General features: G+C 44.2%; 1 protein-coding gene across 1 annotated transcript in view; it reads left to right on the top strand.

Moving 5' to 3' along the window:
• The window catches only part of DPYD (dihydropyrimidine dehydrogenase), a 2,051,548-nt gene that overhangs the window by 924,310 nt on the left and 1,099,612 nt on the right, over nucleotides 1–27,626 (top strand). The gene's annotated exons all lie outside the window — the stretch shown is intronic.

Below are 27,626 nucleotides of genomic sequence, written 5' to 3'. Positions count from 1 at the left end.
ACAGAAGGCATTTTCTGCATGGTCTTAACTCTTTCTCTGCTTTCTTTCAAAGTATGTCAGATATACAGTATCTCACAAAAGCGAGTACACCCCTCACATTTTTGTAAATATTTTATTATACCTTTTCATGTGACAACGCTGAAGAAATGAAACTTTGCTACAATGTAAAGTAGTGAGTGTACAGCTTGTGTAACTGTGTAAATTTGCTGTGCCCTCAAAATAACTCAACACACAACTGAACCCCTAGGTGAAAATGTCCAAATTAGCCATTTTCCTTCCCCAGTGTCATGTGACTCTTAACGTTGGATGTGAGCATGTTAGCGGAAAGTCTGACCGTGTGTATACTCCTTTAAACATTTGTTGGCGGACTTTCTGCTAACAAATGCTGTCTAGCAGGTTCTCAAATTTCCCTCCAACAAATGTTTGTTGTCGGACTTTCCAATCATGGGTACACAAGTCCGTCGGACAAAAGTCCATGCATGCTCGGAATCAAGTACGAATCGGAGATATAACTAGCGTTAGTAATGGAGACATCACGTATGTCTTGTACGTCAATACGTTCGTAATTGCTGGCCAACATTTGTGTGACCATGTGTATGCAAGACAAGTTGGAGCCAACATCCATCGAACAAAAATCCATAGTTTTATTGTCAGAAAGTCTGATCGTGTGTACATGGCATTAGTGTTACAAGGTCTTAGGTGTAAATGGGGAGCAGGTGTGTTACATTTGGTGGTATCAATCTCACTCTCTCATACTGGTCACTGGAAGTTAAATATAGCACCTCATGGCAAAGAAATCTATAAAGATCTGAAAAATAATTGTTGCTCTACATAAAGATGGCCTAGGCTATAAGAAGATTGCCGAGAACCTGAAATTGAGCTGCAGCATGGTGTTCAAGGCCATACAGCAGTTTAACAGGACAGATTCCACTCAGAACAAGCCTCGCCATGGTTCTCTACAGAGGTTGAGTGCACATACTCAGCATCATAGCCAGAGGTTGTCTTCGGGAAATAGACATATGGGTGCAGCCAGCATTGCTGCAGAGGTTGAAGAGCCTGTCAGTGTTCAGACCATATGCCGCACACTGCATCAAATTAATCTGCATGGCTGTCATCCCAGAAGGAAGCCTCTTCTAAAGATGATGCACAAGAAAACCCGCAAACAGTTTGCTGAAGACAAGCAGATTAAGGATCTGGATTACTGGAACCATGTCAAGTGGTCTGATGAGACCAAGATACACTTACTTGGTTCAGATGGTGTCAAGCGTGTGTGACGGCAACCAGGTGAGGTGTACAAAGACAAGTGTGTCTTGCCTACAGTCAAACATGGCGGTGGGAGTGTCATGGTCTGGGGCTTCATGAGTTCTGCTGGCACTGGGAAGCTACACGTGATTGAGGGAACCATGAATGCCAACATGTACTGTGTCATACTGAGTCGCAGTGCAGTCTTCCAACATGATAATGACCCCAAACACACCTCCAAGACACCCACTGTCTTGCTAAAGAATAGGGATGAGCCGAACACCCCCCGGTTCGGTTCGCACCAGAACTTGCGAACGACCCCCGCGTTCGGTATGAACGTTAGAACCCCATTGAAGTCTATGGGACTCGAACGTTCGAATTGGAAAGTGCTAATTTTAACGGCTAATATGCAAGATAGTGTCCTAAAAAGGGTTTGGGGACCTGCCTCCTGCCTCAGGGGACATGGGTCACTGCAAAAAAAAGTTTTAAAAACTGCCGTTTTGGCGGGAGCACTGATTTTAATGACGATTAAAGTGAAAAAAAAAGTGAAATATTCCTTTAAATATGGTGCCTGGGGGGTGTCTGTAGTATGCCTGTGAAGTGCCACGTGTTTCCCGTGTTTAGAACAGTCCCTGCACAAAATGACATTAAACGGAAATAACACCATTTAAAACTGCTTGCGGATTTAATGTTATATCTGGTTCCTGCAATATGGTTGAAAATCATTGAGAAACATGGCATGGGTAGCCCTCCCTGCCCATTACCAGCCTATTTGGGTCTTGTACGCATATTAAGGGGAACCCCGTACCCATATTAAAAAAAGGAAATGCGTGTGGCCCCCAGGCCCTATATACTCAGAACAGCAGTATACAGGCGGTGCAAACAAGACAGGGACTGTGTAGGTTTGTTGTGTTAAGTTGAATCTGTTTGTCATTTTCAACCGGTACATTTTTAAAGTGTAGCTCCAGTCAAAAAAACTATCTTTAAGCTTTTTGGAAAACATAGGGAAGGGTTATCACCCCTGTATAATTTGTTTTGTCGTCCATCTTTTTTCATCTCACTTGCTGCTGTCTCCTTGCGTTTGCAAGTAGGAGATGTTTGTAAGTTGGATGTTTGAAAGTAGGGGCCTGCCCTATATTATAGCGGTATGTACTGGGTACAGAGCACGCAGACAACATGCACTAACACTAACACTACTGACTGCAAGCTCTATTATTAACCACTTGTTAGCCCAATGTTTGCATAAAGTGAAAGATGAAGTTATGCTGAGTAAATAGATATCAAACATGTCACTCTTCAAAATTGCACATGCCCGTGGAATGGCGCCAAACGTCGCTACTTAAAAAATCCCCATAGGCGACGCTTTAATTTTTTTTTTACTGTTTACATGTTTTGAGTTGCAGAGGAGGTCTAGGACTAGAATTATTGCTCTCGCTCTAACATTCTCGGCGATACCTCACATGTGTGGCACATGCGAGCACATGGGGACATGGGCGCTTTAATTTTTATTTTATTTTTTTATTGTTCATTTTACTTTATTTATGTTAGTTTGACATTTTTTTCCCCAAAAATATATTTTTGATCACTTTTATTCCTATTACAAGAAATGTAAACATCCCTTGTAATAGGAATATGGGGTGACAGGTCCTCTTTACAGTGAAATCTGGGGGGTCAATATGACCCCACATCTCACCTCTAGGCTGGGAAGCCTGAAATAAAAAATAAAAAAAAGATTCTGGCTTTGATCGTACTGGCGAGTTGGTAGAAGCACCGGAGGGCGGTGAGGGGTGGGGGGCGTCTATGGCTGGGTATTTCAGGGTATCACCGAGTATGGCTGGGTATCTCTGAGTATGGCTGGGTATGGCAATTTATGGCAGGGTATTACAGAGTATTGGCGGGGTATTGGCGGGGTACTACAGAGTAATAGCAGGGTACTGCAGAGTATTGGGGGGTACTACAGAGTAATGGCAGGGTACTGCAGAGTAATGGGGGGTACTGCAGAGTAATGGCAGGGTACTGCACTGCAGAGTAATGGCAGGGTACTGCACTGCAGAGTAATGGCGGGGTACTGCAGAGTAATGGCAGGGTACTGCAGAGTATGCACTGGTATTGCAGAGTATTGGCAGGGAATTGAGGGGTTAAATTCGGTGAGCAGCGATGTGGGCACTGCAGATGCAGCCCACATCGCTGCTGACACCGATCTCTTTCCCCTCCGCTGTACCGATCGGTACAGAGAGGGGAGGGAGGAACAGGCGTCATAACATGACGCCGGTTTGTTTCCAAGTGATCACTCCGTCATTTGACGGAGCAATCACGTGGTAAACGGCCGCTATGAGCGGCCGTTTACCGTGATCCGTGATGCGACCCGGCGGTCTCGGATGCTCTCGAGTGCGCACACCTCGGGGCACGCGAGAGCAGAATTCTGGGAGGCCGTTAATTAACGGCCTCTCAGAGTTAAACAACCGCCCTGAAGCCGTTAATCGGCAATGGGCAGTTGTTAAGTGGTTAAAGCTAGATCACTAGCTATATAGGTGAGGTGAATATAGTGGTGTATACTGCAGTCAGGGCACAGACAACAACCACTACACAGCAGCAAGATAGGAAATCAGCCAAAAACGATTGGTGTGTACTGTGTTGAAGGTACACAGAACACCCACTGCTTCAGATGCTAAGTAACACACTACACGAAGCCGCCTCAAAGGCGGCCTTATATAGTGTGGGGCGTGCACTACACAGCCTGAGCTATGATTGGCCACAGGCAGGATGCCTGTGGCCAATCATGGCTCTCCTCGCTGCTGGCGCTGCGATTGGCCAAGCATGCGGGGTCACAGTGCATGCTTGGCCAATCATGGGGCAGCAATGCACTGCGCCACCGCAGTGCATTGTGGTCCGCGCGCGCGTCACTCGAATTTTGACGCGAACGGCCCAAACGTTCGGAATTCGCCGAACGGCCGAACAGCCAATGTTCGAGTCGAACGTACGTTCGACTCGAACACGAAGCTCATCCCTACTAAAGAACTGAGGGTAAAGGTGATGGCCTGGCCAAGCATGTTTCCATACCTAAATTCTATTAAGTATCAGTGGAAGGTGGAGGAGTGGAAGGTCTCTAACATCCACTAGCTCTGTGATGTCGTCATGGAGGAGTGGAAGAGGACGAGGACTTCAGTCTGTTTCCTCGCCACGCCCTCAACTCAACATACACAGACAGGAAACATACTTCCCAGTTTTGTGTGATGTCATTATGCCTACTATGCCCCTCACCCAGCAGTTTGCACAACTGAGGAATGTGCTTCTTTATCTGTATGTGACTTCATTAAATGCTTACCCAATAAAAGAAGAACTACAAGAAGGCTGTGTGGTCACATGACCATTGATTAAAAGTTCATAACAGGTTAAAAAATTCTTAATTTTTTACAAAACATTTTGTGAAAATGGTAACACCATAAATTTTACTGGTTTACTCCGTGGGTATGCTGCAGTGAGTTCTATCAATTAAAAAATAAATAAACTACTAGCAGTGCAGTGCTTGCACATATCTACAGTAGTTTCCATTGTCACTTCTAAACCCAAATAATGGGCCCATCTGATTGGGCAAATCTCTGACATTTCCCTCCTTACGCTCCCACCTCACCGGCAATTTCCTATTTCATGATAAGGCAGCTCATCCTAGTAATGGGCAAACAGCAATGTGTGAAGGGTGGGGTTGAGTAGGTAAGCTCCTGCACTACCCATAAGTGTTGAACCCTTTCATGTTAAAACAAGGCCCAACTTTCCTTTGAGGCCAATGGAAGCTGCTGCTACCAGTACAGGTACCTGTACTTTGTACCTGCTAGCTGCTTCTGTTTAATTAAGATTCACTTTAAATACTTCCTAAGTTTTGACATTTCTGCTGTCTTGTTCTTTATAGGGGAACTTTCCCATCAATTCCCGTGAGATTAAATCCTTTCACATGAGACCCCTGCCCTGCCACTGGCACAAGAAGCAAGCAAATACCTCCAAAGGGGATGCTCACAAGAAATTTCTAATTGTAATATTTACAGCTGTTAATGGAGATTTCACATAAACTCATTAGGTAACACTATGCAGGAAAAAACACCTCAAGGGCATTGCTTCTGTGCCTAAAAGAAAATATGGCACTGCCTCTCCCATGCTATGTATAACTTCATTTAAATTTTAAATTATTAAAATTTTATTTTTATGTTGTGCATGTTAGCACAGGTGTTATATTGCAATTAGTTTGGTTGTTTTTTTTCAAAACAAGGGGGTTGTCAACAAAAAGTTTTGTATGGAAAAAATATTTTCAGCAAAGACTATTCTAACCCCGGATTGCTTTATGGCCTCCCTTGATTTGAAAGACACTAATTTATTCCAATCCACGCTGATCCCAGAAGTTTCTGAAAGTGGCAATCAAATGGGGCAAAAACATTCAACTTTTTCAATTCAGGGCACTTTCCTTTTGCTTGTCTTCAGTCCCCAAGATATTTATAAAAGTCCTGGTGTAAGCTGTTCTTCTTAAATAGTGGGTTCAGATGGAAATGGACCTCCAGGAGTGATTCCCTTTTTTACAGAGCCTGGGTGGGGGTCATAAACAGGGAAAATGTAATCTCATGTCTACGAACATTCTGTACTTAGGATACAGAGTGGGCTCGATAGCAATAAAATGCAAAGCGTGAGGGAGATGTCAACCTTGGTTTAATGAAATATTACAGTCTCTATTTGTGCAGCCATGACTTTGCTGGGGCTGATGTCTCACTGGCTAAGAAGTACACTTCAGATATCCACAGTCCAGTATTCAGAAAATCTGGGACGGCAACCAAGAATCAATTGACAAAACATTCAGGTTATACATAAAAGCCAGGAGATGCCTGTGGCAGTGGAGAGACAGAGAAAATCTTGCATGGTGGCTCCTGTGGTAATTTTCTGTTTTGATATGCTTGGCTACAGATGCAAGCTCCTGGGTTTGGGGAACACATTTGAGCACCAAAGTGGCTAAGGGCTTTTGGTTCAAAGTGGTTGCTGGGAGATCAGGCAATTGGAAAGAGCTAAGAACAGGGAAGTCCTCTAAGTATTGTCAGTGGAAGTATGAGGACATCACCTTCAAGTCCTATCGGACAATGTGTTGACAGTCACATAAGCAAGCGGGGGGTGGGGGGGGGACATGTTGGTCCCTGAGTGAGCTATCAAGCAACATCTTCTCATGGGCAGGGGTTAATCTTTTATTAAACTCAGTTGTCCATATGAGGGACAACTGAACAACTTGAAGGCATGAACAACTTTCTAGCAGATTATAATCTGATACGCAAGTAAGAATAGTTCCTAAATTGAAAGCTATATTTCATCTGCTTTCTGAGAGATGGAGAATTCTGCAAGTAAACTTGTTTGCCAACAGGTCAAATGCTGATCTGCCAGCCTTCTTTTCTCTGGATCAAGACAAGTCAGCAATTGGGATAGATGCTTTGGCCCAAGCATTGGATTTTTCCATGTTATGCCTTTCGCCCATTCAAGCCCCCTTGTCCTGAGGAAGTTCGAACAAGAGAACATGGCGATGATTCTGTTGGTGCCTCATCAAAGGAGGCCTGGTTCTTCAGCCGTTTATGCCTTTCAGCAGAACCTCCCCTAATGTTTCTAGAGATAGAGGACCTGTTGGTCCAAGGTCCCCTAGTCTATCTTAAAGTTGTCAGCCTGGTTTCTGAAGAAAGCATTTTGAAGGCAAAAGATTTGTCAGGAAAGATGATTTATAAACTTTTATCTGGTCAGAAGAAGGTAACTCAGGCTATTTATCTAAAGGTCTGTAAGGTTTTTAATTTTTGGCGTCTTACCAAGAAAGTGTCTCTCTAGTGTCTAAAGACTTTCTACAGGATGGAGCAGACTAGGGTCTAGCTATCTAGCTATCAGTACGCTCAAGGAGCCCATTTCAGACACCCCTATTTTTGTGACCCCTCGCTATGGAGCCCCTGATTATCATGTTCTTCAAGGGGTTAGTGAGGCTTAGACCAGTCCCTCTTAAGATTTTCCCCAGTGGGACTTGTCAACTGTGTTTCAGCATCTGATCAATTTGTCCATAGCTTCAGACCTTCCCCTAAGATTATTTACTCTTTAGGCTGTTTTTTTGGTGGCTATTTTATCAGCCAGGCATATTAGTGAGCTATAGGCCCTTTTTAGTTAGGGAGCCTTTCCATCAAGTTTTTGAGGACAGGGTGATTTTGTACACTGGTTTGATTTTCACTTGCAGTTCATATATTCTCAATTTGGAAACACTTTAAGATTTTGATAAAGCAAGCTTAAAATAAGGAGTTCTTTAGATGTCATGGATAGTGTAAAACAATAAAAATGGAAATTGTGTTCTTAGGTAGAGTAAAAAAAAAATAATAGGACAAGAGTTAAAAATTGACTTGTTTGCTATTGGAACACCAGTGACAAAGGGATCCATAGCAAACGTATTCAAATGCAGTCACTGAAAACAAATGGAATCCATTTATTAATGTAAGATTTCAATGTTGGGAAATCAGTTTGCCATGTTTTAAATTAGATGCAAACACCAATAGGATAAAATGTAGGCATCTTAAACCATTTTTTAAATACAATATTTTCAAATTTTTTTTACTTTGTTTTGCATCGTAATGCTGCACATCTCCTTCAACCTCTTTCAGTCTTTTCCTATCTACATGAACTCACACAAGTGCCTGCTGCATGTTATTGCTCTGGGTTGGCTAGTATTAACAGTGAACCATTCCTATACAATGTGTGTTGGCACGCCTGCTGAAATGTCCTATTGGAGATGCATTTCACAGGACGTAGGAGCACAATTGGGAGATGCTTGTAACCCCTTAAAAACAAAGTGCCCAAACAGCGACCTTGTGACAGGTTAAATAAGCATTTTTGTTAAAGCTGTATATTTTAAAACATATTTTGAAAATATATTTGAAATTATTTTCATATGGAAGCTTATATGGAATTTTAGCGCATGTTGCCTTAGTGAAAAAGCACAGTGCAATTAAACGCTCATTACTATTTAGCACATGCTTTTTTTGTTTCTTTTACCACAGTCAGAAATCTTAATGTTTTAGGTTTCTTCGATCCTAGATGTGTGCTTGCCATACTTTTAGAGACTTGAAAAGATAAAGATGTGAGTTTTAAAAAAATACAACAGGATATGTTTATATAGATCTATATATATAGATATATATATCTATATATATCTATATCTATATATCTATCTATATATATATCTATATATATATCTATATATATATCTATATATATATATATATATATATATATATATATATATATATATATATATATATATAGATAGATATAGATATAGATATAGATATAGATATATATACATACATACATATATACAGTTTATCAAGCCACCTTGTTGAATCTTCAGTTTTGAGATGTTTCATTTAGAAAAGTAATTTCCATATTCAGGGGATATGAATCCCATCCAAACTCTTCCTTCTTTTGACACTAAAGCCAAGACCAAGTGGTGACATTAAACAACCACTGTGATAGGTATATGTTTAACATGACAAATGACAATTTCAATTTTTGTCTGACACTCTTATCAATCCAAGCCTTTTCAGGTGGAAACAATAAATGGGAATAAGATATGTTTTGTATTATAGGTCAGATGACATGTAGTGAAAAGAATAAAGACATTAATTATTACCTTTTTATGAAAAATGCGCTGATGATAGGTTTTCAGTTTAAAATGTGCATTTTTAGACACATGAATAGAGCACACGTTTTTTTTTTTCTCTCTCTTTTTTTTGCTTGGCATCATTGTTAATTCTTAGCGATAGTTTACCTGAAATGATCTGAAGTGCAGCGTAGGTGGGATGATATGTGCATAATTACATAGCAATCTCTAAAGCATGCATATTGTTCTGCTGAATTCTAAAATTATTCTGTACGAGAATTTGAAGTTGAAAGTAAAGTTGAAAGAGGTGTAAAGTATGTGAATCTTCTTTTATTGTTACTGTATTTAAAGAGCTTGTGCTTGGTTAATAGTGGAGCAGGTCATCCTCTGAAAGGCAGTAAATACAAACCTTCATTTCTTTTCTTTTTTTTTTTCTATTAACTGTACTATGTACTTGGGCTTTGAATGTAAAAAATGCAAGGTTTTTCAACATCACCTGCGACTGAAAGCTTTTACTTGTGTGGCTGTGTTAGCTCTTTCCTTCTGACTGCTTCTTTTTATGTTGAAGAAAAATAGAAATGACTTCAAAGTAAATACTAATTCCAGGATTTTAATTCAGGATTTACACAGTGTACAGATTAAAAAGACAAGCCCACCCAAAAATAATATGTTAATGGGTTCCCTGGTTCTGTCCTTAAATCCATTACAGCGCAATCAAAATGTCAAGCTAGTACAATGCTTTTGATTTGGAAGCAGCAACCTGCATGATGACTGACAGATCTTGAGTATCAAAGAAATGGCCCAGACAGTTGAGTATGTTCCCCTGGGTTTTCTGATAAGATCCCCAAGTGTCAGGCTTGTAACAGCCACCTCTCATTACTTGCTATCTTTTTACCCAATCAGTATACACCTGTATACATTTCAGCACAACCATGTCTCCTCTCATTCAGGGCACTGTGCCATACACTTCCTCTAGTGCCAGAAAGTTTATGATGTGGTTCTGCATTCTGATTGGCTGGAGGTAGTGGAGAAGTACAGTGCAGAGAAGTGAGTAAATAGTTTGGAAAGGTAATGACCGGTACAGAGATAGAAGAATTGTTGTAGCGGAATGGAAAAGAGATGTTGATGATCATTTATTAAAGGCAAATAGACTGTTTACTTTGGAAGGGATATGTTGCACTTTGCAAGGACATTTTCCTCAGAGCTTAGGAAATAGGTTGAAGATCTGACGACTTCCATTATCAAATCATGTGTAATTTCCTTGCACATGATTGGGTATTCTTTGCAAAGTGAACAATTACCATCTTCACCAAGCTCTGAAATTAACAACATTTCCCTGCAAAGTGAACAGTTTATTTGGCTTTAAAAAAATCAATCCCATAGAGTCACAAATTGAGGTGTATACATGAGGAAGGTGCTGGGGGGGGGGGGGGGTAATCAGATGCTCTAGAGTGCAGACGTGCATGACCTTGCTTCTCTGCAGCTCTGGAAGAGATCCTGTAAGCTGGAGCCGATGCAGTGGCATGGGGATGTATTACCCCTGATCTAACCACTTCACCTATGGGAACCCAGTCTTTATTGAGGGGTCGGGGGATAAGAGAGAGAGGAGAGCCGCTGGTGCATCTGCAGTACTCCTTGCCACCATCTCCTGGATACGTCCATGCTGCGTGGACAGTTTGGCGCTAAATAGGTGGAGAGTTCACACAGCCGGTCCACTGGTCGTTGAGGGGAGGGGCCTCAAAGTTGAAGCAAGTGAGTGGATCCAGCATTTGTAATATACCTACCAGAGGAGACTAGGCTATGTCATTAGTGACATTCAGTTCTCTGCTTTTGGGGAAAAAAATTAAGGGGGTCCCCCTTGGACTATTGGGGTGCCATTTTTTCAATCTCTTTATTCTGTCTCCCCTTTTTCTCCCTCTCTCTTGGGTGTAAGTGCCGTCCCAAGTTGGGGAGGTGGCGCTGGGTATTATAACACATTGACATGATGAGGAAGAGGGGGGAAGATCCAATGCAGCAGGACAGTGCCAGCTCCGGTACCTAGTCACCACAAAATGTGAAGGGGAACTGGGCAGCAGCCAAATTAGAGAGATACGCTCATACCCCGGGTCAGACACTCACAAAAGGAAGGCAATAGAACCTACAAGGGCAATCTAAGGTACGCGCTGTGAGGAAAAGCCAAGGTCAAGGGCAAACCATAGCAGCACCAGAGGTAAATCAAACAGGACTGAAGTCTGCAGGGGATGATACCCAGGATATTTAAGATACCCCAGAGTCCCCATTTGTGGCTGGAGCCTTAACAGAAGGAGAATAATCATTGAAAGAGGTCCTGCATGCAATTAACTCCTGTATGCCCTTGTACACACGGTCAGACATTTCGACAATCAAATCTGTCGGATTTTGTCCAACGGATTTTGTCCGAAACTGTTGCATACACACAGCAGACAAAGTTGTCAGAAAATCCGATTGTACTTAACGTGATGACGTTATTTCGTTAGAATGGGACTACGTTCAGGCTAGTATCCAATAGCTTTGGTCTAGGAATTTGATCTGAGCATGCGTGGCACTTTGTCCGATCGGAATTCTCTACACATGATCGGACAAAGTCCGATCGGATCATGTTGTCAGAAAATTTTATAGCCCAGCTGGAAAACTTGGTCCGTCGGATACTCCAACGGAAACAGTCGGATGGAGCCCACACACTGTCGGATTATCCGACAACATGGTCCTATCGGACATCATCCATCGGAATTTCCGACCGTGTATACAAGGGCTAAGACCTCTTTAGGTGAGCTGTCTGCCCAGCTTAAAACTATCAGGGAAGAGCTAACCTTTGTCAGGCATGACCTACAAAAAGTGTGAGAAAGGACCACCGCCCTCGAGGGGAGATTTAGTTTAGTGGAGGATGACCTGAACTCACTCAACCGGGTGATAAGAACTGTAATGGTCGGAATTTCGGCCAGCAAAAGACCGGTGAGAGCTTTTTGATGGAAAATGCGACCGTGTGTATTTTGCTGGCCGAATTTCCGCCAGCAAAAGATTGAGAGCAGGTTCTCAATTTTTTTTTCAACGGAAAAAGTTTCTAAAATAAATTACGATCCTGTGTATGCAATTCCGATGCGCAAAAACTCATGCATGCTCAGATTCAACTACGAGACAGAAGCTATTGGCTACTGGCTATTGAACTTCCTTTTTCTAGTCCTGTCGTACACGTTGTACATTACTGTGTTCTTGACAGTTGGAATTTGGTGTGACCGTGTGTATGCAAGACCGCTTGAGTGAAATCCTGTCTGAATTCCGTTGGGAAAACCATCAGAGCTTTTTATGACCAAAATTCCAATCGTGTGTATGTGGCATTAGAGAACAAATGGCTAATTATGAGATAAAAATGGATGACATGGAAAACAGAATGCGAAGGAAAAAGGTAAGGATTGTGGGGATCCCCGAGCACAGTGAGGGCACAGATCCTGTAGTATTTCTTGAAAAATGGTTCAAGGAATTATTTGGAAATTATATTTTTTCACCGTTTTTTGCAGTGGAGAGAGCTCATAGGGTGCCCTCCAGACCTTGTCCACCAGGGGGGCACCCAAGATCCCTCCTGGTAAAAATGCTCTTCTACAAGGACATAGTAAACATATTACAGAAGGCCAGAAAAATGGGCAATATCCTTTATAAAGGTGCTAGGGTATCTATATACCCATATTTTTCACCGGAACTGCAAAATCGGGGGGCTACGTTTTTTCAAACGTAAATTACAACAACTCAAAGTATCTTATGCCCTGTTATATCCAGCAAGACTGCAGGTGACTGTCCTGGGGGTGACTCTGTTTTTTGATACCCCAGAGGGGGTGGCGGTGTGGTTGGCATCCCATTAGGAAAAATTCTAGAAGAACCAGAAAATATTGTTCCAAAGATAGAAGTGCAATAACTGCATGGATGATTTAAGAACACAGCTGATCACTTATTTAGCACTTTAAGGAGTTGGGGCGGAGGTTAAATTTAGGTTAGAGGGAGTAATGTGTATATGGTTGCCTTCCACAAAGGTATCTAGGGGAATTTTTTCTTTTTATTATTTGCATGCACTTTTTCAACTGTTTTGGGGGGAGGGTTATACACAAGAGCATATATATTGGTCATTTTGAGCATGTGGGAAGGTCACTTTGGAAGCCCCCAGAGAGGACCCAAAGGGGTGGTGAGTGATTTGGGAATGAGAGACGGATGAGTGTGACTGGTATGAACGGTGTATGAGGGGGTGTATGAAGAATAAATGCACTTTATATGGGAAATATTTTGTCACTAAATTTTCACAGAAGTATAACGAGAAGAATAGGTATTGGTCAATAAAGAAGGACCACACAAAGTATATAGAAATCACACAATTAGGTTTGGGTATATTGAATTATATGAATTTGTTGTACACTGAATGGTTAATAGTACGCAAGTAAACAAGTTAATTATATGTTAGTGGAACATCCGAGGTTTGGGAGATCCCACAAAAAATTGTGCAGTTCTTGCGGTAGCAAAAATGTATGGGGAGGGATTACTCTGCCTACAGGAGATGCACCTTACCAGCATCTCCATACCGCAGCTAAGTTGGGTAGATTTCTGAACCCATTATCATTCAGTATGTACCTATATTGTATCATAAAGGATTGAACCTATATGCTGGCTAATTTATATATCCCTCCACTTTTTAATACTTTAATTTTGTATAAGTTAATGGAGTTTGTTCTGCACAAACCGGTTGTGCTGGTTATTATTACGGGGGATTTTAACACGGTCATGAACTGGAAGGCAGATAGGCTCCCCCACAGGATACAGATGGGTGCTATAGTTGACTGATTTTCCCTATTTTTGAGAGAGGCATAATTAATGGACATATTGAGAGTATGGAATCTGGAAGCCCAGCAGTACTTGTGTTTTCTGTGAACACAGTCCACTCTTTCCAGAATTGATTTGGTATTGGGGAATGAGGAGGCACTACAGGTGATAAAAAATGTAAGTTACATGCCAAGGGGTCTTTCAAACCACTCCCCGGTAACATTATCAGTAGAAGTAAGGGAGAATTATCATCCCGGGGAGTGGAAAATAAGTCCCTTTTGGATGGAACTGATGGGTGAGCCTGTTGAGGTGTTAACAGCCCTAAGAGAATTTGTCAATTTGAATAGAGGTACCACCTCGGCGGGTGTGATTTGGGACACTATGAAGGCTTTCCTTTGTGGTATAATGATGCAAGTGTCAAAAATGAAAAAATTAACCAAGGACTGGGAAAGGGTGGCTGGAGAGAGGGTGGCAACAATGGAAAAACAATACGTGAATAATCCAACCCCTGATACACTCAGGGCTTGGTAAGAGGTACAACAGATCTATAGGACATTAATGATTAGGAAAGCAGAGAGTAAACAACTTTTTCAAAGACAGAACACCTTTGGGGAGGGCGGAAAGGTGGAGCGGATGCTGGCCCACTTGGTTAAGACCAATTCACATTCACATCTAGGGTTCCTACAATTAGTATAGGGTAGGGCAGGGTTTCTTCACATGCTCCAGAAATCATAGATATGTTTAAAGAATATTACGAGCATTTGTATAGCTCCCAGCAGGAGGAAATGGGCAAGGAAGTGGATACTAATTTTTTTAGGGGTTTAGTGATTCCGGCCCTCTTTGAAAATGACAGGGAGGAGCTGGACTCACCTATAACACTAGAGGAACTACAATGGGCCACAAGGGAGATGGTGGGTCAGAAATATCCAGGACACGATGGCCTCCTGGTGGAGATGTACAGACACTACGGGAAGGTGTTACTTCCCGAGCTGCTGGGGAGTCTTAAACTGGGTGGCGGTGGAGGGGGAACTTTCCCCTTCTATGATGGAATCTACTATAGTTGTGATACATAAGGAAGGCAAGGACCCACTTAATATATTCTCATTTAAGTCCTTCGATAGCCTTGAATGGCAATATCTGTGGAGAGTCCTGGCCGAGTTCCAATTTGGTCTGGGTTTTATTAACTGGATAAAAAGGCTATACAAAATGCCAGAAGCAAAAGTGAGAGTGAACAGTGAATACTCGGACAAGTTTTGATTGCTGGGGGGGACTAGACAGGGGTGCCCTATGTTGCCCCTGCTCTTCACCCTCGCCATCGAACCCCTGGCAGTGGCCCACAGGTCGTCCCCAGAGGTAAAAGGATTCAGAAGGGAAGTAGTGGAAGAAAAATTGGCATTATATGCGGGTGACCTTTTACTATTTCTAGGAGATACATAGATTTCCCTAGTGAGGGTAATGGAAATAATTACAAATTTTGACCAATTTGCTGGACTTAACATTACTGGGAAAAATCTGTATTGCTACCAATAGATCCCCTGGAAAGTCCCTTGCCTGAGGAGGTTGTCCAGATTCAAATAGTAGCCAAGATGAAATATTTGGGAATTTATATCACAAGAGACCCTAAACAGTATATTATAATTAGAACAATGTCATTTGATCAAAATGCTATGGATGCCACAGCTTTTGTATGTGTTACATAACTCCCCAGTGTGGGTATACAAAAAGTGATTCCAAAAGTTAGATGCCATTTTCAGAGAATTAAAGGGGTTGTAAAGGTTTGTGTTTTTTACCTTAATGCATACTATGCAATAAGGTGAAAAAACACCTGGCAATGATGGCCCCCCAGCCCCCCTTTTACTTACTTGAGCCTGTTCACCTGCTGTGCGTGTCCCACCTCTTCTCCACAGAGTCTGGCTGTTGATTGGATAATTAGGATAGATTGATAACAGCGCAGCCATTGGCTCGTGCTGCTGTGAATCACATCCAATGACGGGACTGCCGGGGGCAGGACCAAGTCATACACTCTGTGTCTATGGACGCAGCGTGTATGCTGGGGAGAGCGCCTGCAAGCTAACCCCCTCGAGATAGAGCTTCCCAGAGGGGATTAGCTATTGTGGGGAAGATCCGAGACAGCCACCAAGTTACTCCAAAACAGGAGGATTGGGCCACTCTGCGCAAAACAAACTGCACAGTGAAGGTAAGTATAAGATGTTTGTTATTAAAAAAAAACAAAAAAACAAACAAACCCATACAACCCCTTTAACCACTTCAATACCAGGCACTTATACACCTTCCTGCCCAGACCAATTTTGAGTTTTCACCACTGTTTCACTTTGAATGACAATTGCGCGGTCTTACAACACTGTACCCAAACTAAGCTTATATCATTTTATTCCCACAAATAGAGCTTTCTTTTGGTGGTATTTGAAAAAAAAACAACTAACATTTTGAAAAAATATGTTTTTTTTTGCTTCAGTTACAAAACTTTGTAAATAAGTACGTTTTCTCCTTCACTGATGGGCACTGATGGGGCTGCAGTGACAGGTACTGATAAGGCGGCACTGATGGGCACCGATGATGTGGCACTGATATGTGGCACTGATAGGTGCCACTGATAGGCAGCACTGATAGGTGGCACTGATATGTGACACAGGCACTAATAGGTGGCACAATTAGGCACTGATAGGTGGCACAGATTGGCATGGATAGGCGGCATGGATGGGCATGGATAGGTGGCAAGGATGGGCATGGATAGGTGGCATGGTTGAGCATGGATGGGCACTGATAGGAGGCATGGATGGGCACTGATAGGCGGCATGGATGGGCACTGATAGGCAGCACGAATGGGCACTGATAGGTGGCATTGTAGTGTACATTATTGTATGGATGGATGCCAATCAGTGCCAAACAATAATGCATGCCAATCAGTGATGCCCATTGTGGGCACTGATTGTCATCCATTGTGGGCACTGACTGGCATCCCTGGTGGTCTAAGGTGGCATACCTGGTGCTGGGCATCCCTGGTGGTCTGGTGGCAGTGTGGGCATCCTGGGGGGGGGTGTGCTGATAATCGATCAGCATAGACCCCCCTGTCAGAGCAGCAGCCGATCGGCTCTCCTCTACTCGGGTCTGGCAGACACGAGTGAAGAAATGCCGATCAACGGCTCTTCCTATTTACACTGGGATCAGCCATGATTGGACACGGCTGATCACGTGGTAAAGAGTCTCCATCAGAGACTCTTTACTGAGATCATAGTTGCGGTGTGTCAGACTGACGCACCGCAACAGCGATCGCCGCGATTCTCGCCACCGGGGGCACGCAGCAGCTTAATATCCCAAGGACGTCATATGACGCCCAGTCAGGATATCAAAACCACTTTTCCGCCGGCATTCTGCTATATGGCGGGCGGCAAGTGGTTAATTTGGAAAGGTGGTTTGGCAAGAATCTGTCTGCGTACTCTACAATTACAAAAACAGGAAGGAGGAGTTGCACTTCCACACCCTCAGAGCTATTTTTTGGCAGCACAACTACAGCATGTGGGGGGGGGGGGTGTAGTTTGCTGGAAGGAGGATATGTAGGGAGGGAAATTCTGCTACAAAACTCTCCATGTGGATCATTGTTGGAAGCCATGGAGGTGGGCTCATTCCCTTTTAGGTTCCCCACACTAAGTCTGATGGTAGGAGTATGGGATATAGTGAAGACATTGCTGAGTTATAGGGGATTTACAGAATATACCCCCCTATGGGAGAATAGAAATCTGAAAGAAATTCAGAAGATGGGGGACAATAAAGGAATGGGAAAGGTGCTGAATAAAGATTTTTTGCCAGCTATACAAAGATGACATTCTGAAATCTTTTCAGGAACTGAGGGAACAAAACATCATATCAAATAAATATTTTCTTAGGTACCTACAAGTTGAGCATGCTCTGGGGGAACAGTTTAGAGAGAGGGTGCTTAAATGGAGCAAGATTCCATTGCTCCAGAAGGTAATCAATGCAACAACCTTAAAAGGCCTTATCTCGAGCTTATACCAGCATATATAAGGGGAAGCTGGAAGGGATGGGGTCCCACCAAGTAGGAGGAGGTGGGAACAAGATGTAGGAACACTAACGGAAGAGCAATGGAGTAGAATATTTGAACTTGGCCCCTTGGTCTCACTCTCCCCCTGCCACATCTGTTTTTGTTATACAGAGCTTATTACACCCCCCAAAAGCTTTTTTTGTTTGGCTGTAGATTGGACGCAAGTTGTCCAAGGTATGGGGAAACAGAAGGTGACTTAATTCATATGTTTTGGAGGTGTCCGAAGTTATTCTGATACTGGAATCATACGTCAGGTATTTGGAGGACCTCCATATGTGGATGTAAGGCTTTGTGTGCTGGGGTTCGTAGAGGGGGAGAGAAACCCTGGATACACCCAGACTGCAATCCTTAGGTGCCTTTTTCAGGCAAGGAAATTGATAGCACAAAGGTGGCAATTGGTCTTACCTCCATCAAGTACAGAGTGGGAACGTGTTATGAATGAGACAATATGGAAGGAAAAATTGGTATATGTCACAAGGTTGTATAAAGGGATATGAAGAGATCTGGAAACCCTGGTGGGAGGTAAAGGGGTATCCCCTCTAGAATGGAGTGGAAGACATTATGGGCTAGAAACTGTACAGAAGAAGATGGAGAAGAAGGGACGTAGACACAATAAGGACAATGGTATCTATGTTGAAGGAAAAAGAAAAGCACAACAATGATAAGAGGTGACATAATGAAACGAGAGGGTAGTGTGAAGGCTAGTGGGAGTTAATCAATGTGAAAGTAGGTGGGGAGGACGGTTGAGAGTGGGTATTGGGATTGTGAGGAAGGAGACGGAATGGAAGTGGGTTGAATGTTTGGAGAGCTGGAGCTGGGAGGTTAGGCATGGAGAAACTGAATGGAGTGTGAAGGGGAGGAAGAGGGGCCCGTCACAGAATAAACAACTGAGGAACTCATTGTGAATGCGCTATGTAATTTTAATCTTGTACCTGTGTATGTAAAATGGTACCGGGAGGGGGATAACAGTTGTTTGTATGTTAAATGTAAATTGCACTCACATGTCATGGTGTCGGCATACTGGCACCATAACATGTGAGTGCAACCTATTTTTAATTGTTTTAATAAATGAGTTGAAAAGTATTACACTATGATGGCTCTATATATTTTCTTATGAGAATTAGACAAATATCCAGTAGCTTATTGCTTGAAGAATGAACGAACGACTGACTATAAGGAGTGGTTATCCGTTTAATGAACCAAAGGCGAGCATTCACCTGTATCTGGTGAGTGACCATTTCATAAGGTAGTGGTGACACACAAGAGTGTAGGAACAGCACAGGAACAAATAGAAGTTGGTGATTGCTCACTAAGAATATTTATTCATATTGGACTGTATTGAAGGGATTTCATTTTTCCCCTCGTTTTCACTTTTGCGATGATGGACTGTCACTAATACTAGATCATATTATAAATTGATTTGATTATGAATTGTATTCCATGGAGAGTGATTGATTAATTATTTATTTTATAGTTTTATTGTCATTTGCTAAATATTTATTAAGTTAATGTTTGTTAAATCACTAGTGGTATTTATCGAATTTGTATATTTTATATTTATAATATTTGGATCACATTATCAAAAGGTATATCACAGGTAGAAGGGATCAGGTGGTCTGATTGCTGTATACAGCGTTTTTGATGCAAGTGTTTTCAGAATAAATTGGGGTTTATGTTTGACATATAGTGATCTTGCACTCTGCTTTATTGTTTAGCAGAATTTAACAGAAGATGCCATAGTGGAAAGAAGAGATTGCATATGTGTGTTTGTAATCTGTGTGCCAATAATGTACAACGTTTCACACTTGGGCATAATACTTTCTTGGCTGGCTTCTGCAGATTTCACAAAATTGTGAAACAAGGATGAAGATGACCACCCAGTAGATGCACCTTCAAATCAGCATTGTCCTCTCCCATATTTTATTGTGACAGGTACAGGTCTTATAATACACACCAGGCTGTCAATGGGAGCGTCATCAATATGAGTCAGTCTGTTTTTTTAAAGGGAACACTTTAATAGTTTTAATAGCTTTGTGGCAATTTTATTGCTGTTTTTATTGCTTTATTTTATTGCTTTATTGTTTGTTTTTTTGTTTTATGTTTGTAAATTTTTTAACTGTTTGTTTATATTTATTGTTTTATTTGAATCATGCTTTACAAAGAAACATATAGATGGCAAAGGATTCCAAAATAAATCTTTCTCTAACTGAAACTTCTTACTGAGCTATCTCATAAAGGATAAGTCACTGCAGTAGTGACTAACCTAATTTAAGTTAGAAAAGAGGTATTATTGTATTTTTTTTACTCGTGACCATAATTAGTAAAGATCCTTTGTAAAAAACAAAATCTATATACTGTGTATATATACAGTATATGTATATACAGTTCCTTGAAAAAGTATTCACACCCCTTGAAATTTTCCACATTTTGTCATGTTACCACCAAAAATGTAAATGTATTTTATTGGGGTTTTATGTGATAGACTAACATAAAGTGGCACATAATTACGAAGTGGAATTAAAATGATAAATGGTTTTCAATTTTTTTTTTTTACAAATATGTGAAAAGTGTGGCATACATTTGTAATCAGCCCCCCTGAATTAATACTTTGCAGAACCACCTTTTGCTGCAATTATAGCTACAAGTCTTTTTGGGTATGTCTCTCTACCAGCTTTGCACCCCTAGAGAGTGAATTTTTTGTCTATTCTTCTTTGCAAGCTAGCTTAAAGGGATTGTAAAGTGAATTTTTTTTTTCTAAATAACAAACATGTTATACTTACCTCCACTGTGCAGCTCGTTTTGCACAGAGTGGCCCCGAACCTGCTCTTCTGGGGTCCCTCAACGGCTGTCTCGGCTTCCTCCCGCAGGTGCTTCTCACATTCATGCAAGCTCCCTCGCATGATGAGAAGCATCTGCGGGCGCACTCCCGTGACACAGCCGGTGGCTATAGCCACTCGCTGTATCACACGGCCCCGCCTCCCGGCGCTCCACATCAGTGGATGTGATTGACAGCAGCGCGAGCCAATGGCTGCGCTGCTTTCCATCCATCCACACCAGCCAATCAGCGGCCAGGCTGAACGGTGGAAAGGACGTCGGGGGACGAGCCCGGGACTTTTGAGGGGTGAGGTAAGTAAAACGGGGGGCTGGGGGCGCAGGCAGTGTCAGATGTTTTTTCACCTTAATTCATAGAATGCATTAAGGTGAAAAAACATTTACCTTTACAACCCCTTTAAGCTCTGTCAGGTTGGATGGAGAGCATCTGTGAACAGCAATTTTCAAGTCTTGCCATAGATTCTCAATTGGATTTAGGTCTGAACTTTGACTGGGCCATTCTAACTAGTGATGGACGACCTTCCGACGGGACGTTTCGCGAACGCGAAATGCGAACGGACCCAAACGTTCGCGAAACCGACCGTTCGCCGCGGGCCCCATTGACTTCAATGGGAGGCGAACTTTGCAAACCTTCATGTCGAATTTGCGGCCACGTGGTAATTATTAGGGGGTAAAACGTAGTCCCACCATCTGGACAATGACATAATACATGTATGAGGTGAATTTGGGATCGATAACTACAAGCATTTTTATTTTATTTGGGAAATTGTTCTAACAATTCAGGACTATGGAGCTAATGAAGGCAATGGAGGAGAGGGAAGGTCAGGGACCAGGGTAGGCAAAGAAGAGGGTGCAGGAGATGATCACCAGCAGCGTGACATACCGGAATGACACATGCACCGTGATAGAGGCATCTGACAGCAGCACCGTAATACAGAGCACTGACAGCAGCACCGTGACATACAGCGCTGACAGCAGCACCGTGACATACAGCGCTGACAGCAGCACCGTGACATACAGCGCTGACAGCAGCACCGTGACATACAGCGCTGACAGCAGCACCGTGACATACAGCGCTGACAGCAGCACCGTGACATACAGCGCTGACAGCAGCACCGTGACATACAGCGCTGACAGCAGCACCGTGACATACAGCGCTGACAGCAGCACCGTGACATACAGCGCTGACAGCAGCACCGTGACATACAGCGCTGACAGCAGCACCGTGACATACAGCGCTGACAGCAGCACCGTGACATACAGCGCTGACAGCAGCACCGTGACATACAGCACTGACAGCAGCACCGTAAGCAGCCCCAGGAGGAAGTCAGCACAGCACAGGGATGGTGTGATCCCCTCATAATAAGAACCCCCAGGAGGAAGTCAGCACAGCACAGGGATAGTGTGATCCCTTCATAATAAGAACCCCCAGGAGGAAGTCAGCACAGCACAGGGATATCATAAGCAGCCCCAGTAGAAATATGACACCGCTCAACCTCTTCAAAGAGGAGGGTAGGGGCATATAGTACGGTGTGCTTTTTTGGGTCAAGGAAGTGAGCCAAATGAATTAAGAAGGTCTGTGTGCTTGATTAAAAAAATAGTTTATAGACATATACATGGTCTACTGGTCACATGTGTTGAATTCCTCCGAGATCCATGCCTCATTCATTTTTAGAAATGTGAGGTAGTTAACACTGTGGTGAGCTAGGCGAGTACGCTTATCGGTCACAATCCCCCCTGCTGCGCTGAACGTCCTTTCGGACAGGACACTGGATGAGGGGCAAGCCAACAGTTCGATTGCAAATTGGGCAAGCTCTGGCCAGAGGTCAAGCCTGCCCACCCAGTAGTCTAGGGGTTCATCACTCCTCAGAGCGTCCACATCGGCCGTTAACCCAATGTAGTCGGACACCTGACGGTCTAGGCGTTCCCTGATGCTGGATCCGGATGACACCTGTCGATGGGTCGGCTGAAAGAATGACCTCATATCCGAAGTCACCAACACATCTTCAAACCGGCCTCTTCTTGCAGGCGCTGTTGGATTGGTACCCGCAAATCCTTCTCTGGGAGTGGGAATTGCTCCTCTGCCAGCGCACGCAAAAGCAGAATGCAGCATTTCTCGAAGCAAGGCCTGGAAGTGCTGCATTCTGACAGCCCTCTGCGACGGCGGTAACATTTCCGCCATTTTGTGTTTGTACCGGGGGTCTAAGTACGTTGCCACCCAGTACTGGTCCTTGACCCTCATGCTTTTTATACGGGGGTCCCTATTAAAACACTGGAGCATGAAGGCCCCCATTTGCACTAAAGTGGAAGCGGTGTGGTGGCCTGGCTCCTGCTCATCATCCAGGATAATGTCGTCCTCTTCATTCTCCTCTCCCCATCCTCGCACAACAGGGATCCCAGAAAGGTTTAAAGCATGCTCTTCTTGCTCCTGCTCATCCGCCCCGGCACCATCCTCCTCTGACTCCTCATCAGACTCCTGTTGTTGACTTGTCTCAGATAGAGTAGCCCCCCCTGGGAATTCATCCAGCATTGCGACTTCCTCATCTTCCCGCTCCTGCTCCTCCACAGCCTGATCAATGACACGACGCAATGCACGCTCCAGAAAGAAGGCATAAGGTACCATGTCACTGATGGCGCCATGGCTGCGACTGACCAGTTTGGTGATCTCCTCAAATGGCCGCAGAAGTCTGCATGTGTCGCGCATGAGCAGCCACTGGCGCGGTGAAAAAAAACCCAGCTCCCCAGAACCGTTTCTTTCGCAGAGTTCATACAGGTAGACGTTAACTGCACGTTTCTGCTGGAGCAGCCTATCAAGCATATAGAAGGTTGAGTTCCATCGCGTCGGGCAATCGCAAATAAGACGTCTGACCGGCAGATGGTGTCGCCGCTGAATGTCAGCAAGGCGAGCCATGGCCGTGTAAGATCTTCTGAAATGGGCCGAGATTTTCCTTGCCTGCCGCAAGATGTCCTGGACCCCAGGGTATTTGACAAGGAATCGCTGCACGACCAAGTTTAAGACGTGTGCCATGCACGGCACGTGCGTGATTTTGCCCTGTTTCAATGCGCTAAGCAGATTGGCACCGTTGTCACACACCACTTTACCAACTGTCAAATTGAGCGGTGTTAGCCACTCATCTGCCTGTGAACGCAAAGCTGAAAGGAGTGCCGGGCCAGTGTGGCTCTTTGCTTCCAGGCACAACAGACGCAGCACGGCATGGCAACGTCTCACCTGGCATGTGGAATAGGTTCTGGGGAGCTTGGGCGGTGCAGTGGAAGAGACGCTAGCAGCGGAAAAGGAGGAGGCAGCTGAGGAGGAGAGGGAGGAGGATGGAGTAGGAGGAGGAGAAGAAGAGTCAGGCCTGCATGCAATCCGTGGCGGTAAAACCAAATCTACACGGGTGCCACGGGTTACATGCTTGACGGCCGTCAGAAGGTTCACCCAGTGGGCAGTAAAACTGATATACCTTCCCTGCCCGTGTTTGCTAGACCACGTGTCTGTGGTCAGATGTATCTTGGCACCGACACTGTGTGCCAGAGATACATTCACTTGCCGCTGAACATGGCCATATAGCTCTGGGATGCCCTTCTCTGAGAAATACTTCCTTCCTGGGACCTTCCATTGTGGTGTTCCAATGGCCACAAATTTGCGAAAGGCCTCCGAGTCCACCAGTTTATATGGCAGTAGTTGGCGGGCTATGAGTTCTGACAAGCCAGCCGCCAACCGTTGGGCAAGAGGGTTATCCGGCATCATCATTTTTTTACGCTCAAACATTAGGCCCACGGAAGCCTGCCTTTTTGCAGAAAAATGTGAGCTTGGCGTGATGGAAGGTGGAGTGGAGGACAATTGTGAGGAGAGAGGAGAAGGAGAAGTAGAAGACGAGGCTGGACGGTGAGAGCCTGCAGTGTGGCTTTGTGTGTTCCGTTGCTCCCACTGGGCTCGGTGATGGCTGCTCATGTGCCTTCTTAAGGCGGTCGTCCCTAGGTGAGTATTGGGCTTACCGCGACTAACGCGTTGACTGCAAAGATTGCAGATGGCAACGCTATTGTCAGCAGCGGACACGTTAAAAAAAGCCCACACTGCGGAGCCATGTGCCGGTGTCCTGGGAGCGCCAGATGTGACCGTACATGGTCGATGACTCGCTCCTGATACATTTGCAGTCTGCTTTGTCCCTGCTGTGCAATGTAAGTCATTGCTGCTTCTCCTCCCTATCTGCTGGTCCATATCTCCCTCTGAACTCCCCTCCTCTTCCTCTCTTGTGGGCACCCACGTGACATCACTAGACACGTCATCATCAACGTCACCTTCCCCACCGCTATAAGTAGAGATCTCGGAGTAGGCAGCAACACCGGGGACCAACCTCCTCCTTGGGCTGATCTGGGTACTGGCGTCAGACTGCTGAGTAGCGCTTGTTGCTACCTCCTCTTCCTGATCCAATACCAAGAGTGGCTGCGCATCAGAAATGTCCTCTTGATATGGATCGGAAAATAATTCCAGTGACTCAAGCGGAAGGTATGTGGTGGTGGTGGTGGTGGTCGTGTTGTTGGTGGTAGTGTCTTTGGGGGTGCACATAGCAGAGAGTGAAGAAGAGGGTGCAGATCGAGAGGATGAGGAGGGTGCAGAAGAGTAAGGCTGAGCGAGCCACTCAACCAAGTCTGGTGCATCCTTTAAAGTAATTGAACGCACCTTCTGCAACTTCCCACTTTGGCTCAAGCCTGTTGCTCCTGCCCTACCCCTACCACCCCTGCGGAAGGGCCTGCCTCTTCCTCTGCATGTCATTTTTTAAATGACCCTGTGACAAAACTCTTAGTCCCTATACCGCTGAAGGACTGCTGCAGTATAGGTGAGCGGTCAGCAGTGGTGCACGTCAACCCTATCTATTGTGGACCTATAGCGGTCCTTACAGAACAGCAGACTGTACCGCACTCAAGCCTATGTACCGTAGCACCCTATACCAAGTTACCAGTCCTTATAAGAACTTTTGTGGACCAAGCAGGTTGTGTATTAGTGTTTAGCAGACTGTACGTCAGTCCCTATACCGCTGAAGGACTGCTGCAGTATAGGGCAGCGGTCAGCAGTGGTGCACGTCAACCCTATCTATTGTGGACCGATAGCGGTCCTTACAGAACAGCAGACTGTACCGCACTCAAGCCTATGTACCGTAGCACCCTATACCAAGTTACCAGTCCTTATAAGAACTTTTGTGGAACAAGCAGGTTGTGTGTTAGTGATTAGCAGACTGTACGTCAGTCCCTATACCGCTGAAGGACTGCTGCAGTATAGGTGAGCGGTCAGCAGTGGTGCACGTCAACCCTATCTATTGTGGACCGATAGCGGTCCTTACAGAACAGCAGACTGTACCGCACTCAAGCCTATGTACCGTAGCACCCTATACCAAGTTACCAGTCCTTATAAGAACTTTTGTGGACCAAGCAGGTTGTGTATTAGTGTTTAGCAGACTGTACGTCAGTCCCTATACCGCTGAAGGACTGCTGCAGTATAGGGCAGCGGTCAGCAGTGGTGCACGTCAACCCTATCTATTGTGGACCGATAGCGGTCCTTACAGAACAGCAGACTGTACCGCACTCAAGCCTATGTACCGTAGCACCCTATACCAAGTTACCAGTCCTTATAAGAACTTTTGTGGACCAAGCAGGTTGTGTATTAGTGTTTAGCAGACTGTACGTCAGTCCCTATACCGCTGAAGGACTGCTGCAGTATAGGTGAGCGGTCAGCAGTGGTGCACGTCAACCCTATCTATTGTGGACCTATAGCGGTCCTTACAGAACAGCAGACTGTACCGCACTCAAGCCTATGTACCGTAGCACCCTATACCAAGTTACCAGTCCTTATAAGAACTTTTGTGGAACAAGCAGGTTGTGTGTTAGTGATTAGCAGACTGTACGTCAGTCCCTATACCGCTGAAGGACTGCTGCAGTATAGGGCAGCGGTCAGCAGTGGTGCACGTCAACCCTATCTATTGTGGACCGATAGCGGTCCTTACAGAACAGCAGACTGTACCGCACTCAAGCCTATGTACCGTAGCACCCTATACCAAGTTACCAGTCCTTATAAGAACTTTTGTGGAACAAGTGAGTTGTGAATGTTTAGCAGACTGCAGCAGAAGGGCAGCAGTCAAGTATAATATCCTTTCTATATTTGGAAGAAAGAATATTATACATGTACAAGCCTATTACTGTACCACTGATACCAGTCCTGAAAAGAACCTTTGTGGAACTAATAATAACAGCAAGTCTTTAAAATTACCCTCACTGCCTGACAACACTGCTTACTTCCTGTCCCTATACAAATTGGCAAAAAAAGAGAACGATTAGTGGTTACTGGAACAGCTCTTTTGTGGACCTTGATAGTAACAGCTAATGATGATGATGATGATGATGATGATGAAAGACTAATCTGGCTGTCCCTGTAGCATACACCGTCCTTTCCCTTTCTCTAAACTAACAAAAGACACTCAGGCTGCTGCAAGAATCAGCAGCACAGCAAACCTATCAACACCTAACACCTATACCAGTCCTGAAAAGAACTTTTGTGTACCAAATAGCTAGTGGTTTATCTCTCCCTACTCCACACAGGAACCTGTCCCTATCGTAACAGAAGAAAGAATGTAAAATGGCCACCGGATCGGGTGTATTTATAGGTTAGGGGGAATGTACAAGTGTCCATGTGCTGTCATGTCTCAATTGGCTGTCCTGTATCACATGATAAACGTGTCACCAAAGGTTAAAGTTCTTGTATACATTAAACACGTAAGTCCGCCGCGGCGAACGACGGAAAAAGGCGTTCGAACGTGCGGACCGCGAATGTCGGAAATTCGCCGCGAAACGACCGCCGGGCGAACCGTTCGGCCATCACTAATTCTAACACATGAATATGCTTTGATCTAAACCATTCCATTGTAGCTCTGGCTGTATGTTTAGGGTTGTTGTCTTGCTGGAAGGTGAACCTCAGCCCCAGTCTCAAGTCTTTTGTAGACTCTAACAGGT

The sequence above is a fragment of the Lithobates pipiens genome, unplaced genomic scaffold, assembly GCF_037356315.1.
Source record: "Lithobates pipiens isolate NorthernLeopardFrog02 unplaced genomic scaffold, aLitPip1_a1.2 Scaffold_23, whole genome shotgun sequence".
Lineage (NCBI taxonomy): Eukaryota > Metazoa > Chordata > Amphibia > Anura > Ranidae > Lithobates > Lithobates pipiens.
The sequence above is the reverse complement of the archived record's forward strand: the minus strand, read 5'-3'. Positions and strand labels throughout refer to the sequence as shown.